The sequence below is a fragment of the Octopus sinensis genome, linkage group LG9 (assembly GCF_006345805.1).
Source record: "Octopus sinensis linkage group LG9, ASM634580v1, whole genome shotgun sequence".
Classification (NCBI taxonomy): Eukaryota; Metazoa; Mollusca; class Cephalopoda; order Octopoda; family Octopodidae; genus Octopus; species Octopus sinensis.
In genome coordinates this window covers 79,117,098-79,129,846 of record NC_043005.1, presented here as the reverse complement: position 1 = coordinate 79,129,846, position 12,749 = coordinate 79,117,098, and positions in this window count along the sequence as shown.

Genomic DNA, 12,749 nt, shown 5'->3' with positions numbered 1-12,749 from the left:
GTGTTAGCGTGTCTGAGCGTCTTCTATATATCTACTTAAATACGTATTTTGTTTCAGGCCCGCTGGAGTACCACTTTTAGTCCAACAAATCGCCCCAAGGATTTATTCTTTGTAAGCCGAGTCCTTATTCTATCGGTCTGTTTTGCCGAACCGCTAAGTTACGTGGATGTAAACAAACCAACATCGGTCGTCAAGCATTGGTGGAGGGACACACAAATACATACATACATTTATATATATATGTGTGTGTTTGTGTGTGTGTGTGTGTGTGAGAGAGAGAGAGAGAGAGACCTCGTGTGTATCGTTGGCGATTTCCTTTCTCCGTCTTCCCTTGCTTGACCCTTTCCATTTTCAATTTTCCTGACCAAGAGATCCGCTCGAAACGCTAAATCCTCCTTCTTTCTGTCCTTCCCTGAGCGTCCAATAACCCTATACGTGTTCCACGTCCTCGCGTGGTTGTGTTCTCTCTTTGTTCATGTTTGGATTAACTCTCTCTCTATATATATATGTATACGACGGGCTTCTTTCAGGCTCCGTCTACTACATCTACTCACAATGTTTTGATCGGCCCGAGGCTATAGTAGGAGACACCTGCCCAAGGTGCCACGCAGTGGGTCTGAACCTGGAACCATGTTGCTGGGAAGCAAGCTTCTTACCACACAGCAAAATCTGCACATATATACATATGATATATTTATTGTTTGTTCCTTTATTCTCTTATTTGTTTCAGTCATTTGACTGCGGCCATGCTGTAACACCGCCTTGATGGGATTTTAGTCAAACAAATTGACCCCAGAATTTAATTTTTAAAGCCTAGCACTTGTTCCCCGCTAAGTTACTGAGACGAAAATAAATCAACGCCGGTTGTCTAGCGGTGATAGGAGTGGGGTCACACACACACTCACACATATATACATACACACACTTTCCCCTCTAACACACCCACTCGCAGGGCTTTGGTCAGTACGAAGCTATAATAGAAGACATTTACTCAAGGTACCATGTAGTGGGACTGAACCTAAAACCATATGTTTGGGAAGCAAACTCCTTACCATACAGCCACGCCTGTGCCTGTTTACGTAATTTATTTTTTCATCGTGTTGTTCAATGATCGAAATAACAAAGTGGACAACGGCTGCAATTAATCTTATGGAAAAAAATAGCCCAAGGCATTTTGTCGACAATATCAATCACATGAACGCATGTATCAAAGCTGTGGGTAGTAAACTGCGCGGATTACTCTGCATTCCATGGCGTGCGGCATAAATAAGAATAACTGGTAATTCTTAAGCAGCGGGAAAGGGTTGCATGAATGTCTGCCAAACGGGTATAGAACAAAACAAAATAAATTTTCTTGAAGGAACAATTCACACTTATTTTCCACTTTGAATAACTACAAAATCTAAGTGAAATAAACATCAGAGATTATTTGCCTCTGACAGCAGTCACAGAAGTTGCTCAGAGGTTTTCCATGCCCTTTAAATCTATTGCAAAGGAGGAAACTGTTCAGTATCGTCAGCAGGTTTGTGACCAGTGTCACAAACGTCTCCTCCCTTAGTCTGTCCTCTTCACCTGAGTGGCACAGCGAAGACTGAGCTAATCTTCACCTACGGAAGGGTTCCACTTACTGTTTCTTATCAACCATAGCCATCTTGAGCTAGTATCAGCTACCATGCCTTTTCCTTGATAGCGTTCTTCAGTTGTCTGGGTTCCAGACCTCTATTCTGCAGAAAATTAGGGCCATGATAAAGTTTAGATCCTCATACATAATTATCACCGTCATTATCGAAACCTACCATAAAATATTCAATTTCATTTGGTATGGCCGTATCCAGATAAACAGTTTTGTAACATTCAATATTCCGCTAAAATTTCTTAGGGGTTCTGCTCCAGCATGAATGTGAATAAGATTCTGTTATTTTAATCTTTACAAGATATTAAAATATTAAAAACGATTCACTTAAAACTTACTCTCAGATTTAATTCTCCCTGGATCTAACTTTACCATGTATTTTCAATGAATAATAATCTGTAATAGAAATAATAATCTCAAATATAATCCGTAAGAATCGAAAGGACATATAAAACGTTTTCTAAGCTGTCCTCACAACCATCATGGCGCTTGCTTACATAATGTTCTCATATTCTAAAAGATTGGAAATCGAAACCACAATCCTCTAATCGTGAGTGCAACACCGCGACCGCTGGGCCACACGCCAACACACACACACACACACACACACACACAACACACACACACACACACGCACACACAGATTGGCAGATACATACATATATATTTATATATGTGATATATATATTTTTTATATTCTTTTATTCTTTTTGTTTTGTTTTAGTCATTTGAATGCGGCCATGCTGGAGTACCGACTTTAGTCGGGCAAATCGACCCCAGATTTGTATTCATTATAAGCCTAGTACTTATAGTTTTTTTTACCGAACAGCAAAGTTATGGGGACGTAAACATATGATCATCGGTAGTCAAGAGATGTTCGGTGGACAAACACAGACACATAAACATATACCAAAAGTTTCATGTATATATTTATGTGTGTGTCGGCGTGTGCGTGTTTATGTTTATACGGCGGGTTTCTTTCAGTTTCCATCTACCAAATCCACTCCCAAGGCTTTGGTCGGCTCGAGTCTATAGTAGAAGACACTTGTCCAAGGTGCCATGCAGTGGGGCTGAACCAGAAGCCTTGTGGTTGGTAAGTAAGCTACTTCCCACTCAGCCACTCTTGTACAACCAACCTCCCACACTGTCCCTTAAAATAGCAAACAATCCTTAACTACATACAAAATAAAAAATGCTAGTGAAGACAGGCTGGTTCCTCTAAAATTCTTTGTAAACTCTTAAATATATCTCCTTTTGTGTATATACATACTACCAAACAAACATGATTTTTATTGAACTGCTAATACTATTTGTCGGATATTTTCTTAAATACTTTCTTGTAAACTGTGTTTAACATTTTCTTATTATTATCAAAGTGTGTATATCTGTATTTTAATACTTTTGTGACAACCAGAACTTAACACCACAAAGCTTATACAAAGCTTTACATTTTACTTTTGATTAACTTTTTCTAAAAAAGTGAATCCGGTCAAGTGAATAAACTTCTTTAAAATTGCATTTTCAAACCTTCTTTCATATATATTTCCACTAGTGCGGTACCTTACAATTTCCCTTTGTTATATATATATATATATATATATATATATATATATATATATATATATATGTGTGTGTGTGTGTGTGTGTATGTGTGTGTGTGTGTTTATATAGAGGTGCGGGCTTGGGCGTGTGGTAAGCATCTTGCTTTCCAACTATATGGTTCCGGGATCAGACCTCTGCGCTCCACCTTGGTAGTTGGAAACTAAAAACGCCAATCGTTTATATATGTGTGTGTGCGTGTGTGTGTCTGTCTGTGTTTCACCACCACCGCTTGAGAACCGGTGGTGGTACTCTTATGTCTCCGTAACCTAGAACTTCAGCAAAAGAACCCATAGAAAAAAAAACAGTCTTTAAAAAAACTCCTCTCCATTCGACAAAAACCTTCAAGACGAGGCCCCAACCTAGCCATAATCAAATTATTAAAACACCTAAAATATTGAATATATATTGGATCATTCCCTAAATAATGCGGGTTTTCTAATTACATAAACTAAAATTCGGAGGGTGATGGGATAAACTACTTGCATCAACTTCCTCTAAAAGCAGGTAGTGCAAGTTTTGAAGAGTGAAGTTTGATTTTAACAGTTATTTATTTCAAAGTTATATTGAAAGGGACAAAGGAGAATATTAGGAATATTTTGCTGTGAGTTCAATAAAAGCAACAACGCAACGGAAAGTGCGAGGTATATTAAGTATGTAGGGCTCGGACATTATGCGTAAGCCTGTATCAAAGATGGTTCTTGAAATTCCGAGCCGGAAGCTACAGCCTAGAAGACAGACGGAAGCTACAGCCTGGAAGATCTGTAGAGATCGACGAAGACTGCAAACCCTGGTGGAAGAAGATTTAGTTGTAGTTATTAGGGATTAACAGAGAAGCTTAGATTTGGTTATTCAACCATTCATTGACACATGCGTTCCATTCCATCGGAAAATCAGCAAATTCGATCAATGGAAACCTCACAAACTTTCCAATTCTACTCGCGCACAGAGAGTGAATGTATGCTCTTGTTTGCTGTTGCGTCTCACCAATGAACTATTTTATTTATTTATATATTTATTTATGTATTCATTTGTTTATTTACTTATTTATTTGAACTAAATAGTGACTGGTGACGAGAAATGGGTTCTCTATAAAAATATCCAGCGCCGAAGACAGTGGGTAAGATAAGGAGAAGGACCGGCACCCCAGGCTAAAGTAGGTCTTCATCTACTTAAGGTGTTGCTATTTGTTTGGTGGGAAATGAAAGGTTTAGTCATTTTGAACTTTTAAACCCAAACCAAACGATAAAAAAGAAGACCTACTGCGAGCAGCTTGAGCGGCTTAAGTCAACGCTAGAAGAAAAGCGGCTCTTTGGTTCCAAGACAAAAAGGGTTCTTCCATCAGAATCATGCTCGGCCACACACAGCGAGGTTGACATTCCAATGGCTGGAGCATTTTGAATGGGAAACGATGCCCCATCCATCATATTCGCCGGATACTGCCCCACCTGATTATAATTTATTTCGCAGTCTTCAAAATCATTTGGACGGAAAAAATATATGAATTCTGTAGACGAGGTCAGAACAGTACTGGAGGTGGATTTTTCGTCACGGACAAGTGAATTTTAGAAGAGGGGCTTTGCAGGTCTGCCAGACAGATGGAAGAGCATTGCAGAAAATGAAAGAAAGTATTTTTTTGAGATTAAAAGAGAACGTTGTTTATCTTAATCTTAAAAGTAGATTACTTATGGGATGACCCAATATATACATTGTTCTTAGTCTTCATAAATGACTTGCCCGACGACCTCACGCAACACACCCTTCTATTTGCCGATGATGTCAAACTGGTCGCTCCTCGCGGTGATACAGAGGATCTTCGTCGATGCCTCCACCAAATTTGGAGATGGTCTAACGAATGGGACTTGTGTCTGAAGGTGTCAAAGTGCTGTGATCTGCCTGTTGGCTCTTCTCCTGCAACTCAACTTGATTTCGAGCCGGGTCGTCTGCTGCTGGAGAGGACCAACCAGGTAAAGGACCTGGGTATCTTGGTGGATTCTTCCTTTTCACCTTCGGCCCAGTGCGTCCATGCTGCCAACAAAGCACGCGGAGTTCTGTTTTTGATTCGACGGTCATTCGGAATGCTCACAGCAGCCATATTCCTACCGCTCTATGTCACGCTGGTGAGACCCATATTGGAGTACGGGATTCAAACCTCTTCTTTTTATCTCCTCAAAGACATACATCATCTCGAAAGAGTCCAGGAGCTGGCTATCCGCATGGTTCTTGGTCTCAAGCATTTGTCTTATGAAGAAAGGCTGAAGACGCTCGACCTTTATTCTCTAGAAAAACGACGACGCCGTGGTGATCTCATTCTTGCTCACAACATCATAAGCGGAAAGTGTAACCTCTCGAAAGAGCTGTTTTTCACTCCTGTTCCAGAGCGTCGGCTGCGGGGTCACTCCAAAAAGCTCTATCTGCGACGATTTCATCTCAATCGAAGGAGAGGGGCTTTCTCCGTCCGAGTTGCGGATCCGTGGAATAAGCTGCCGGACGAGATAATGAAGATGCCGACGACCACTCGGTTCAAAGTCTCCCTTGACCACAAGTGGCCTGAACTCTTTACATGAACACCACCCTGTACATAACTCCATGTCCCCCTACATGACCTTGCTTTTTGCTTTCTGAGCCAAAAAATTAACTAACTAACTAACATGTATACATATGCACGCATGTATGTATGTACGTTCGTACGAACGTATGTATGCATGCATGTATGTATGCATGTATAGCATGTATAATCGAGTGGCCCTTAGCAATAGGTAATTTTTCGAAATTTACAATTTTGCTGCTCCCACTCCTTAATCCTCTTCCTATAAACAAAATAACGGGGTGTGCAATATTGCAGCATGGCGACCCTCAAATTCCTTGAAATTGGATAATAGTATACGCAAAGATTAATTCTTTTCAAAAGTGGTCTACTGTTCCCTTTCTTTGCTATTTTCTGTTTTTCTTTTTAGAGAAATTTATATTGACACATCCAAGCAACCCCAACAGATGTTTGAAAACGTTCTGAATCAAATTTACAGATAGCTAATTTGAAAAATTCATGAAACCTATGGAAAAACTTGAGAAATCTTAGATTTTCTTAATAAAGCACAAAACTCCTATAACAGAAACGTATTTTTATTTACTACAATATTTTTTTATAGAAGCAAAAACGTGATATGAACACTGAACACTAAATATTGGGCATTTTTTTTGCATAAGACTGGTTTTAATGGCAACTGGGTATGTTTACGCTTTTCGGTAACGATCTGTAAAACAAATTGTTTCTCAGTTTCAACTTTTGTGAGGATGTTATTGTAATCCTGAATGAGTTTGACATTTCTTTCTGCAAGATCATTGACAAACTGTCTTCTCAAGTTTTTCAAGTCCACTTTTGTAACTAGGATCCGCCTTTCATGTTGGAGAGTCTTTGTCGAGGAAATCGTTGCTGATAGAAAATCTCGTGAAGAAAGTTTTTGTACCAGGAGTTACAAAAGACGAAAACCTGATGTTTGTAAAGGAAGAAAAGACATTTGGGGGCAGAATGTACCTCTTCAGTTGATTGTTTTTCTTCTTCCACTTCTTCGCCTTTGTCTGCTCCCAGCAAAACTTCAGCAATATTTGCCTTCACCGCTGTTGGGACATTGTTATCAAATATGAGCCAGTTTATTTTCGCAACAGCCTTACTAATTTCCGGATCAATATTCTGATGGTTTATCAGTTGACACATGGATAGGAAATCATGATAGGTGCTTTGAATACATTTGATGCCAGAAACTAGATTTTAATATACACTTGAGTAAGAAAAACTCATATTCTTCTTAAAGAGTTCTTCTCCCCAGGAGATAACTGAAATTGATCTTGAAACAGGTATATATTGAATGCGTAAATTGCTTTTGAATTCCACCTCGCATGATTTACAGCTCCTGATGTACGAAACTATATCCCCTTCTTTGAAATACCGCCATGAAAGATCATCGTTAACACCAACAATTTTCGGTAATTATTTTCCCGTTGTTTCTGAGTAGGAAGGTAGTATTCAAGAAATCCAAGAATGGTAGAACAGACATCATCAGGCCCCCTCATTGCTAGGAGTTATGTAAACCGTCTTGTTGAGGTACCACAAATATTTTCAAACACGCCACGTCTGGACCAGTAGTTGCACCCATCAGTGAGTGAAAACAGCTAAAAACTAACTAAAAATTGTGATATCGGCAAGGGAAGTACAACAGGTCACGATTGAACAACTTTTCTAGATTTCTTCTGGTACTATTCACTGGACCTGTGTTGCTTTCTGCTGTATCACAGCAAAGTGCGTGAATTTTATAGGTTATACGCCACTTCTCCACTGCTTGGTAAACGGCCATGGCTTGCTGTTCTCCTGAAGATGTTGGAATTTCAGGGATTCCCAACAATTGCTCCTTGCCTTGAAAAGTCACTATTATTGCCAGTCTGTCAACCTTTTCAATACCTGTGAGTGTTGGGAGGCAGCTTTCCAACCCAGTGCAACACTAATTCTTGATAGTTGTATAGGTTAAAGTTGTGCTGTATTTCTGTGTATCGCGCTTCTCTAAATTTTATTCTCATGCATTGATGATAAGTTTACAAAGTACATAGCATTATAAAAACATGGTATTACATCTTTGTCAGGGCTACCAACACAACAGAAAAAAGATCTATATCATAATGCGTCACAGCAAAATGAATGGGTGCTTACAAGTTAATACAAATAGATTAACTTATATTTACAAACGCAGACAAGTCATATTCGTTTCCTGTTTATCACTAACGTATATTTCTTAATATTTTAATACTCAACACTACCATCAGGTGCAGTACAGTTCTACCAACGGACAAACGCAACTCACAACCTCATTCGCTCACGGCTGGCCGCCGACTGGATGACGGCGAAAAATAGGTGTTTGCCCTATACCTGCGCTCTGTACCCAACTTTGCAAGTTGCCTTCTCCATTTTTATTGTCACCTATACTTCTATTACCAAGAATCAGTCTGAACAAGTTTTTAATCTAAGAGAAAATTGTATAAGAGATAAAAAATTTTTTATCTGATAAATTTACTTTCCGGGCGAAAACTTCAAAATGTCATGGTCGATGAGGGTCACCTTGCAGCTGTTCGATTGTACCCCACAAGGCAACCCAACAAGAGACTCCCAGTCCTTGATACTGAACTTTTGTTAGAGACTGTGACTGCAGCTCCTCCACTCCCATTACATGAAACATGACTCTACCCAGGCACAACAGAATTTGCATAGATTGCTTTGTGTTAATTGGAACAAGATGGGGGTGGGGAGCTTAACTTTTAGAAACTTGTAATATAGGGGCCAGTATAAAGTATCACAAGTACGTATATGTCAAATACCATAAAACATAAATTCTTTCTTTGTTAAAACTAATTCTGTTATATTATAATTACAAAATACCAATGAAGACCAGCTCTACTCGAGAAGCGGTGAGCAAGGATCAAGGTTTCCTCCAAACTCGACGTGCAATTAAGGAAAACGGAACGTTTATTTTCTGAAGATAAGAGGACGGTCGTAGACACGTCTATCTATCTATCTATCTATCTATCTATCTATCTATCTATCTATCTATCTATCTATCTATCTATCTATCTATATATATATATATATGTGTATCTATAATATCGATATATCTATCAATATATATATATCCATCTACCTATCTATTGCATTGTGTAACAGTCTGTCTGCCTATCTCTCTGTATCTCAGTCACTTTGTCTACCTATCTATCTATATATCTCTTTATCTATCTAGCAAGCAGTTAATCTATGTATGTATGCGTTAGTATGTATGTATGTATGCATGCATGCAAATATGTATTATGTATGCATGCATGCATATATGTATGTAAGTATGCACGTAATTTCGAGGGTGTACTGAAAAGTTTCTGGTTTGGGGTTAGCGAAAATACAGCAGGATCCGTTAACTATGACTTTATTCCACATATTTCCCTCTCATATTCTCACACTTATTGCTGCAGCCCTTCAGTTTTTCTGAGCTCTATGAAAGAACTCGGAAGTTTGGGCCTCCAACAAGACCATTTGCGATAACCTAAAAGCCAGGAACTTTTCAGCACTCCCTAATCTTCTCTCTCTCTCTCTCTCTCTCTCTCTCTCTCTATAATGCGTGCATGGTTGTGATTGTGTGTGTATGCACACGTGTGCACGTGTGTAGCCGCGTGGCCTAGTGACTGGGTGTTGCACTCATGATCCGAAGATTGTGGATTCCATTCCCAGATCGGCGTTGTGTTCTTCAACAAAACAGCTCCTTTCAAGTTATCTCGCTCCACGCAGTTATAAGTAGTGAAATCTGCGACGGACAGCCATTCCATTCAACTGTGGCACTATTCGAAAGCTTCAGCAATACAAACAGCCGCAATGTAACCAGCGATCCAATTGGTTGGTCGATTCATTCATTTCTACTCTAGGTACAGGGACCGAAATTTTGGAGGAAAAGACCAGTCGATTAGAATGACCCCAGTACGCAACTGGTACTTAATTTATCGACTCTGAAAGGATGAAATGCAAAGTCGAACTCGGTGGAATTTGAACTCAGAACGTAAAGACAGACGAAATACCTATTTCTTTATTACCCACAAGGGACTAAACACAGAGAGGAGAAACAAGGACAGACAAACGGAATAAGTCGATTAGATCGACCCCAGTGAATAACTGGTACTTAAGTTATCGACTCCGAAAGGATGAAAGGCGGAATTTGAACTCAGAACGAAACAGCATGCGAAATACCGCTAAGCATTTCACCCGGCGTGCTAACGTTTCTGCCAGCTCGATGACTTGGTTGGTCGATACATTGATGCAATGAAATATACGTTATGCACACACTCGTGCAATCAGGAGATATAGTGATAGGTGAATGCATTCGAAACACACGCATTAACAGAGACGTGCACATATTCAAGTTTAATTTGCGCCAACCGGTCTAACACAAGCAAATGCACTCTATATAGACTGTCATGCAAACCCACCTTCCTGAGTGCGCAATGTTATATATATATATATATACATATATATATATTCATATATATATATATATTCGTTACCCCTCAATCCACACCCCACCCCTACACATCCCAACCCCAACATCCCTATGCATCCCAATACTACCCCACCCCACCCTACACTCCACCCTCACATCCCCTCATACTCGCAACCACCACACCACAAAGCAGCACCCCGCACACACTAGCACTGACCACTTCCCAGCATGCACAACATCATCCACACACTTACACATGCATATACTCAGAGGTCACGGTCACCAGACCCAATCCACACACACATTTTGGGATCACCAGTATTTTATTATCTCCCCTTCTTCCTAGCTCTTCTATCTGACTACCTCTGTCCAGCCATCGCCATAAACGACCGCTAGCCACTAAAGCTTTTTTAAGTTCTCTCTGTTTTCTCGTGTTCATTTCTGTTGAAGAGCGCTGGCTCGAAACGTAAAAACACTTACTTCCCGAGCGTTAAACTAATGCACCTGTTTGTTGTTTAAGCGTCTGTCTTCCTCTTATGCTTCTTTGTAAATTCCAACTATATGTGTATATATAATATATATATATATATATATATATATGAGAGGTATTTGTATCCAGAAAACCCAAGGTGGTAGGTAAGGCTTTGAAAGAACACCACATGGAATATACGTCTCCACACTTTCCATTTTTAATGAAGAAATATGAACTACTATCGGAATTTACGTACCATGGACAAGAAGCATTTCTACCACTTCTACACACCACTTTCCTTCGACAATGGAACTGCAACTATAACATCCAACATATATTTCATTTTTTTACTATTATTACCTTATTTCCATCCTTTCCATTTTTACTCCTTATTTTGAACTCTACTATCTCTCTCTATGTAACTATATCACATTGCTTCTGATAAAGAGTTATCTCGAACCTCCCAGAAACTTGTTCTTTATAAATGCCCTGGCTTTCTTCTCATTTTATTTATCACACACACACACACATATATACATATATATATATATATATATATATAGATAGATAGATAGAGATAGATAGATAGATAGATAGATAGATACAAACGAGCACATACATATATGTATATATGTATATCTATATATATATATGTATATATATACATACATATATAAATATACACATACACGCATGTGCACACACACGTAGATATGCACATGTATGTATGTATATATATATGCATATATATATATATATATATTATATATATATATACATATTCACACACATATTTCTTTACAAATGAACGCACAAACGTACGTACATATATATATATTATATATATATATATATATTTACATATATATATATATGTATGTATGTATATACGTACGTAAGTACGTTCATATATATATATATATAATATATATATATATATATATATATATGTATATATATATATATATATATAAAACTTTGTGATTTCAAACAATAATTGTATCTCTTTTAAAAATGAGTCTCCCGAGAATCGATAAACTAACTATCAGTAGCATAATTCAACCGCTTATGATCCTCGCCTATACGAATCTTGCTTTGTGAGTCTGTAAGAAACTAAATTTAATAGAATATTTTCATTGTACAGCATTCCTAAAGCGGTGTATCCCTTATTTTCATCATCTAAATGTATAGCTAATGGATCTGTATAGTTGTGTATTCTAAGGCCATTATTTTCCTCTTTCTACTGGTTTTTAAAAAATTTCATTAAGATTATTGTTGCAATTTTCTGTTAAATTGTTTAATTAAGCAAAGAAATCGCTAAATAATAAACACAATCACGTTAATGTCTTTGTCAAGCTTTGCCAGAGCAATGTATTAACGTTACAAGAAATTAAAAGCATTCCTTATTTGATATTTTCAACCACGTCTCTACATTTAGAAAATAAAATAGTAAAGATAAAAAAATGTTTTTTTTTTCTTCAACTCATTGAGATTGGAGCAAACAAGGAAATTCAATAGAATTCAATAACGTCCACCCTGAATATAACAGCAATTAAGATCTGCAAATGACGTCTTTACCATTTTTCTCCATTTATTATTATTATTATTATTATTATTATTATTATTATTATTATTGTTGTTATTATTATTATTATTATTATTGTTATTATTATTATCATATTATTATTATTATTATTATTATTATTATTATTATTATTATTATTATTGTTATTATTATTATCATTATTATTATTATCATTATTATTATCATATTATTATTATTATTATTATTATTATTATTATTATTGTTATTTTTTTTGTATAACAAACACAAATGTATTTTGAACCAAAAAATTACATTCCCTGATCTTATATCTTTTCTATTTCTTTTTGATCAGTCTTTTTAAATTCTGTTTTATGCGGAAGCAGCTCAGCTTGTTTGTTTTGTTTTTGTTTTTTCTTTTTCTTTTTGTGTGTGTGTTTGAATGTGCTCCTCGATGTAATTGACTTTGTATATTAGCAA